Source organism: Rattus norvegicus, chromosome 13 (genome assembly GCF_021556685.1).
Source record: "Rattus norvegicus strain SHRSP/BbbUtx chromosome 13, alternate assembly SHRSP_T2T, whole genome shotgun sequence".
Taxonomy (NCBI): Eukaryota; Metazoa; Chordata; class Mammalia; order Rodentia; family Muridae; genus Rattus; species Rattus norvegicus.
Genome location: NC_141546.1, coordinates 92,004,236 through 92,012,500, shown reverse-complemented (window position 1 = coordinate 92,012,500; position 8,265 = coordinate 92,004,236).

Below are 8,265 nucleotides of genomic sequence, written 5' to 3'. Positions count from 1 at the left end.
TGTCCCCTACAGGTTAAGTGTTGCTGTCCTGGTCCCTAGCCGATGGCTCTATCAGAAGTGGTGGAGTCTTCAGGAGCAGGGCCCAGCTGGAAGGAACAGCCCTTCAGCAGGGTACAGGAATCCCAGCCAGCTCCTCTTTCTGCTTCTGGTTGCTGTAGGTGAGCAATGATCTTCCTTTGACCTCCCTGCTGTGATATATTATCTCAGCTAAAGCACTGATAACACATGAGCTCAGACTGAAGCCACGAGCCAGGGTTAATCCCTCCTTTTTAAGTTGATTGTCTCTGGTAGTCGGTCACACACTGGGGAGCAGACAAGACTCCTGAACGTTAATAAAAATGTAGTTCTATGTTCAGAACTATCCAGAAGATGTTATTTCCCTTAGCAGTGTGACTTTTTTTTTTTTTTAAGTTCAGCTCCTCTCTAGAGGGCTGGTGTTCATGAGATAATGGTATGTGATTGGTTTGTTGACTGCCTAAACAAAATTTAAAGCAACTTTTGATGCTTTGGTCCCCCCTGCCTCTGGAAGTACAAAATAGATTTAAAATATTTGTATTAAGTAGAGAAATCCGAGGTCTTAGTGTTTATATAAGGTACTTTTCATAAAACCAGAAAGAGTACCAGGCTAAAAAATGTTTTAAAAAGCCACTTTCGATATATTTGTTTCCATTTCAAGGGAACCCATTTTTGGATGATAGGGTTACCTGTGTTTCAGGGTTGGCATACAATGAAGACTAGATCATTTTGAATGATAAGTGTGACTGATTGGGACCCCAGGGCAGTGCAGGAGGAGCAGGGAAGAGTCTTGGTGGTCTTTGCTCCCAGTGAACAGTGGGAGGATGTTTGCACTCTCCTGGTCCTGCAGGCCACCTGGTTCAAAGGAACTCCTGCATCTCCAAGGGAATGGAGAAAATGCTTTCAGCGTGCTGTGATGGGATGGCTCCACTCCTTATGAGGAAATAACCCAGTACCGTGTCTGCTTTGTGGCTTAGAGGAGGAGGAGGAGAAGGGGAGGAGGAGGGGGAGGGAAAGAAGGAGGAAAAGGAGGAGGACTTTTATGACTGCCTGACCATATAGCTCACGAGCTACAGGAAAACCATAGTGAGTTCTTCAGCCTTCTCGTGTGCTGTGGTATGGCACTAGCCCAGACACTTCTTCAATGATACGTTCAGGCTTAGAGATATGACAACGGATCTAGTCCCCTTAGGTCACTAGTGCCTAGAATGTTTACCAGAGCTCTCCGGGTGCTGTCCACCTCACCCCAGGCTTAACTGAACCCAAGGATAGCATCTGGACATCTAAAGGTGTGTGCTATCGAATGCCTCTTTGTTGAGTCTATTACTCACTGACAATCAAGAACTGCTGCTCCCCTGACTGGTTTGCCCTAGTAGTAGAGCGAAATGCATTGTTTCTGAGGCACTGAATGCTACCTCAATATGCTATGATTTTGATCTTAAATGTCCCATAAAGACCACTGTTTGGCAGATGGTAGAAGCCTTAGTTGAAGGAGGCCAGTGGGAAAAGGCTTAGTCCCTGGGGAGGGGCCCTTGGAAAGGATTCTGGCATCCCAATGGCTTTCGTTCCTGTGTACCAGACACCCTCGCCATTAGGTACTATGCAATCACAGGCTCCAAGCAATGGGACCAAGTGGCCGCAGGCTGAAACCTTGGAAATAAGTCTAAGCCGATGACCTCAGCTATTTTGCCACAGCGTCAAAAACTGGATGATAGACCATGAGAGGACTCAGCCCCTGTTTTCACTTGCTGGTGGCCAAGCAATCTCAAGTAAAACATTACCTGACTGAAGTGGGTCCCCACCTTAAAATATGAGGGGATGGGGCTGGGGATTTAGCTCAGTGATAGAGCGCTTACCTAGGAAACGCAAGGCCCTGGGTTCGGTCCCCAGCTCCGAAAAAAAGAACCAAAAAAAAAAAAAATATGAGGGGCAGTGCTGGCATCTCTAAATGTCTCGTCACATTTAACAACGTACCCAACTCCTGAGCTCTGGGCCGGAGTTCCTGTGGATACATGAGCACCCAGACAAAGGAAGAACAGTTGCCGGTGGGTGATTAACAAACAAGAAATGGTGTCCAACGGCCAGGATACTTACTCAGCGCAATTAAAAGAATTAATGCTTTTTTGGGGGGGAGGGGTAACAAAGACATAGGGAGCGGATCATATTTGGTTAGGGACAGTCTGGTCTCTAACCAAAGATGTTTTCAAAGAAGAGACGTTCAAACCAAATGCTGGGTAACAATCAGGAGGCCATCAGGTGCAAAACGGAGTCGTCCTGTTTTAAGCCTCTTTCTCACAGACAGCGCTCTGAAATCTGCAGGTGGGAGTGCTACTTGAGGTTAATGTTCTGTGGTGGTTTTTTATTCGGCCTTCTGTCTTCCTATAATGCCGGCTTCCATCTACCGGCAGATACAACTTGGTTAGGCCAAAACGAATAGAGCCTTTCGGTCTACTTTGCTTTATCTTAATAACAAGAATGAAGCATGCTTTTTTTTTCCTGTCGGGAGTTTATAAATAGTCCATATAAAACCACCCACTACCTTTCCGTGCACACCCGGCTTGTTATTGAAAAATTATACTCCCTCACACCTCCAGGCCTTGCCACAGCTAAAAGTAAGTTTCTGCACTTCAATATTCATGGCAGGAGAGAAAAAAAAATCAGCAAATACTAATGTTCAAGCCCCAAGGGGGCAGCCTGCACACAGATGAAAATATGACCAAGCAAGCACCAAGCTTTACTGCATGGCACCGGGCCCAGAGGAGAAAGCCAGAGCTGAAAGACCCATCCTAAGAAGTAAAAAAAAAGAAAGAAAGAAAGAAAGAAAGAAAGAAAGAAAGAAAGAAAGAAAGAAGGGAACCGTCCTCCATATTCCAATTAGCAGTAGCTAACGACTAAAGAGTCTACAGAAATCCTTGACTTCATCTCAGGCCTCAGCAGAAGATTAACAGTGCAGCAACCACATGCATTTTTTTCCCTTGATCCCCATTTCCTTAATTATTGTATTTGTGTCAACCAGCTTGGCTGTCAGATGTCCTGGTAGCAGGCAAAACAAGTTATTTTGGGGTTGTTTGGTCAAACCATATTGAGTCTTTCATGACAGTGTAATCTGAAGAGCCCAAAACACCAAGACTGGCCATTACCAGGGCTGTGGTTGCAAGACCTTGGAAGGGAAGCACTGTCCCCGGGGATGCAGAAGAGGACTGACGTGTGGGTACCGCGGTTCTGTTAGTACGGAAGAAATACGCAGAGGCATGCACCCAGACAGCGGTCCGAGGATTTTACATCCAGAGGACGGTTTACCAATAGGTTCTGGCGGAAGGTTTGATAAGGGTCATAACAGGGAGAATTCATCGGAAGACGAATTTTCTTACCAAAAGGATTCGGGTTGGAAGACAGTAGTGATTCTGTTGACAGACAGAACCACTCGGCTCCCTACTTGATCCCTAGTGTTTCCCAACTGCTCGCAGAGAGCTGGGAGACTGCAGCTCCTGTTCTCATCAAAATGAACTGCGGCAGTGGCTCGCGGGGGTGGGGTGGGGGTGCGCGCTGCAGAATGCCTTCTGATGCGGCATGCCGGAGGAAGCTTGGCACCAGAGCGGCCTGGTGAACTTGTGGGCACGGGCGACTCCTCAGCTCGTTCCACTGTTTAACGAGGCTCTGTTGAGCTCCCTCCTGAGTGTTCTGTGCTGTGCCAGATACCAGAGACACCCGGGCATACGCCGCGCTGTCCCGAAGAGGTTACATTCCTGTCATTTGTAAATAATAAAAAAATGCCAACCAATCTGTCAGCTGGAGTATAATTCCTTGAGTTTACTAGAAGAGAAAGGGTAGGAATTGAGTCCCTGTGGATCAGTGATTTTCACTATAGTGTGACTGTGTTGCTCACTGCACTCTGTCCTTGGAAGAGGCCCGTGAGTGTCGTGGGTAGAAAGGGATGTGAGGTATTTCTACCCCTTCGGCTGTCTCCTCCCTCACCAAGGTAGCTAAAGACAGGACCTACAGCAAAGTAAGAAGACAAACAGCTGGTGGTGGAAGCAAGCTCACCCCAGACCTCACGAATGAGATATAGTCTACTGTGGTGTGAAATCACCCCCTTTTAAACCACAGTGTAATGTAGCCTGGGCTGGCTGAAACCTTTAATGAATGAATGTCTGTTTCATTTAAGACTTGTAGAGGAGACAAGAAATCACAGACTGTAGGGATGAAAGGCATTTTGCAGATTCATAATCCCTCACCCAGGCAGGTGCCGCTCTGAACAGGAAGAGATCAACTTCTCCCTGTTGTGTCTCTTCCTTTCAGTCACTGCCTCTCCCAAGATGTCGCCTACCATACATAGGTGCTGCTGCCTTCACACCTGGTTCACACAACACCCGCTACCTGGGAAGACGCTAAGCTGTTACCAAGTCGGTGCAGACAGCGGTGGGATTTTCCAAGCAAATTTTTGTTACTAAGAGGGGAAGATAAAAAAGATCTGTATGTAGGAGCTTGGAGAGATGGCACAGAAGTTAAAAACAAGTACTGTTTCCCCAGAGGATCTGAGTTTTGCTCCCAGCACCCACAGCGAGGGGCTCACTACTGTCTGTAAGTCAGCTGCAGGGTGGTGGTCTGTCTCCTCTGGCCTCCATGGTTCTGACTCTTGTACCCTCAATGCATTCCAGTAAAGTCTTCCAGGGACCAGCAGGGAGAGATTAGAAGTGGCTCATGACTTGGCCAGATGCCGGTTTTGCTTGCCCATCCAAAATGGCGCCAAGCAGGCTTACTCTTTTCTGTGGTGCAATCACGTTCCCCCCGTGAACAATATAACTCTTCAAGAGCAATATTCTCATTAGCAATTAATTTGTGATTTTAGAGTGTGTTGTGTGTTCCTTGTAAGCTGCAGTAGCGTGAACAATGCCACTCATCACCGTATTTTAAGTCTATTCATGCCCAGGAAGAGAGTGAGGAAGTTCTTTATAATGTAAATTATTCCTAAATTCTAGACATTCAGTTTACCCTGATAAACATCACTTAATTTCAAATTCTCCTATTAAAATATGGAACTGTTGGAGCAACAAGCTCCCTACGTAATTGTCGATTCTTAAAAGCAGAAAAACTCCGCTGAATCTTGCTTTGAGAGGGACGAGATCGCAGACAGGAAGTTCGTGCTTCCAGAGAGCATGGACGGATGCTCCGGAAGAAGCCAAGTCTATTTCAATCACTCTGTTTTATTTTACTTCTTGTTTTTAAAACTGAAAGTGATTTTCTTTCTTTCCTCTCCCCTTCTTTCTTTTTGGTGTGTGTGCGCGCACGCACGCGCCCCCTTGTGCATACATACATGCCTTCCTCTGTGTTTTGAGACGGGGGTCTCTCCCTGAACCCAGAGTTCATGGGTTGGCTAGGTCATCTGACCCGCAAGCTTCAGGAATCTTGCTGTCTCTTCCCCTCTGCTCTGGGATTACAGACCTTGCAGCTACACCCAGCTTTCCCATGAATACTGACTGGGTATCTGAACTCAGGTCCTCATGCTTGAGCCATCTCTCCAGCTCTAAAGAGCTTTTCTTGTGTGCACTGTGCCTTTACAATGCTACAGATGCACAGTTTAATCGAAAAGTGTGGTGCAAAGGTAAGACCACGGACTCAGAAGTTAGACTCCCGGGTTTTAATTCTCCCTCTGCCAGTGAACTAGCTTGTAAATCTGAACAAGTTCCTTACCTCTCCCAGGGGGTCTCATCTTGCCTGTAAAATAAAAGATTATGTTCCTATCCCAACTCAGTATCTGGCGTAGTATGTGCAATTACAGTGACTACTGAATTCATATCTAATTCTACTCTAGTTCTGAAGCAGAAGTCTGGCCATACCAATCCGAAATACTCCACAGTAGAATGAAAAGGTAAGCTTCCTTGGCTGACAATGGGTAGAGAGGCTGGCTATTTGGAGGGTTAAAGCTGAGCACAGCACCCCTTGCCCTTCTGCCTCTTGGATGACGCTACCACACAGACAGCTACCACTGGAGAAGCTGGGGGTTCTGTCCCTGATAGCATACAACATACATACACTACCCTATCTTAAGACTTCAGTGTCTCCGTAGGTCTCTGCCTTTGAATGTGACCAGTGTCTTTCTTAGAGAACTTCGTTTTAATGACACTGCAATGTTCCCAGCAGGAGACTGAAGGGGGCGTAAGTTCAGGAGGCCCAGCGAGTAAGTCTCCTCCAACATCTCAACTGCTCTGAGACTAGGCAGACACCGTCTCTGTATTATAATTCACTCAAAGCCTGTCTTCCTTGAGGGCGATTCAGGGCCACCATCTTCATCGACAAAACTCTGCTTTTGATGACCATGAGAGGGAGGCTCACCTCAGAGAGAAGACTGGCTCACAGTGTGATTGGCTTAGAGGCAAAAAAGGTAGTTAAGCCTTTAACCCACACTTCTTTTTTTGTTTCTGTTTGTTTCAAACCAATCACAATTAGGAGGCAAAATAGAAGATTAATCTATCAGCTCAGCTTTGAGCTGTCATCTTTAGTCATACAAACACACACTCCTCGCACTAGGATAACAGCCGGACTCAAGAACCAGGACGAGAATGAATTGCTGGAATACTGGACAGAATTGGCTTTTCCTCTCTCTAAATCAAACATAGGTTCTTACTTGACTGACAAAATCATCAGCATTGTGGGTAAGGATTTTATTGAGTGAAAATATACGGACTATACATTTAAAATTGAATTTCTGATAAATAATACGTTTTTGGGGGGCTATACATATATTCCAAACATTGCCCACGATACTTGAAATGCTAGGGAAATGTTTGGGAAATGCTTACGTAAAATAATTATTAGACATTCTTTCATTATGTTAAATTCAGATTTTAAATGGGTGTCTGACATTTGATCTGGCAGCTTAAATTGCACAGCACTTTTACTTAAGGATGCTAATCTATATTTTTTTCCTAAAGTAGCATAGTGGAAGAGGAAAAATAAGCATGTAACATAAATACAGTCTTCTTATTATCTCAGACTTGTAGTTTGGGTCTTAGAGAACAGAGCCCAGGAGAACCTGGCCTAGGTATGGCGCCAAATGTGCAGGAGACTGCAGCCCAGGTCCTGGGGAGAGCAATTGGCAGCTCTTTCTCCCCACCCTGTTGACAGGGTCTTACACATACAAGCAACCATTGCTTTTCTTTTAAAAAGTGTGATAAGATGCATTTAATATTAACGTTACCGTGTTAGCTGTGCTCCTCTGTGTCTGCTCAGCCCCTGGCAAAGCTCGTTCTGTTTACCGCCTGCAAATTTGGACACTTTGGATACTTCATAAAGGTGGCGTCGTGCAGTTTCTGACCGTCTGTGTCTGCTTTATTTCACTTAACTTAGTCTCTCAAGGGTCAGGTCTTGTCTACGCTGTGGCATGAGCCTCATCTCCTTTCTTTCCAAGGCCAAATTGCATAATATATATAGCTATTCCCACTTTTGCTTTTTCGCTTACCTATCGATGGGTACTGCAGCCGCGTTCAACCTTTGTCTATTATGAGTAATGCTGCTTGAACTAATATCTGCTCAAGATCTCATTTTCAATCCTTCTGGGTTCATACCTACAGGAACTGCTGGATCATACAACGATTACAGTTTTTAAAAGGTTTGCGATTTTAGGGCTTCATAGCAACTTCCTCGCGCATGCTAGGCAAATGCCTGAGCTGTTCCTCCAGCTACAGACTGTGTTTTTAAGTTTTTGGAAAGACTACCAACACTGGTTTTTCAGAACGAACACAATGCTTTATCTTCCTACCGAGATTATGCATCCTTGACAACGTTTGTACGTTCTGTTTTTCTATAGTACCCATCCTAAAGGATGCAAAGGCAGATTGCTTGCTATTTCCAAGGCAAAATCAAAAGAAACAGTTCAGCTCATTCTTAAAAAAAAATGATCTGGCTGTTTTGTTCGAGTCTTAAGAGCTAACTTTATGGATCTGTATATACCTTTAAAAAAACGATATATTTCTATTTATATGTGTGTGTCACCTGTGTACAGGCCTAGAGAGGCCAAAAGCATCAGATACCCTGGGACTGGTGTTACAGGGGGTTGTGAACTACAAGCAGTGGGTTCTGAGAACAGAACCAGAGTCCTCGGGAAAACTAGCAAGCACTCTTAACTGCTGAGCTATCTCTCCAACCCCCGGACCTATATATTTAAAATCCCTTCCAGATTGCTAACTATATAGTTATTTTAGTACTTTAGAGAAAAAAGAACGACAAGAAAAAAATTATACAGACCCAAGT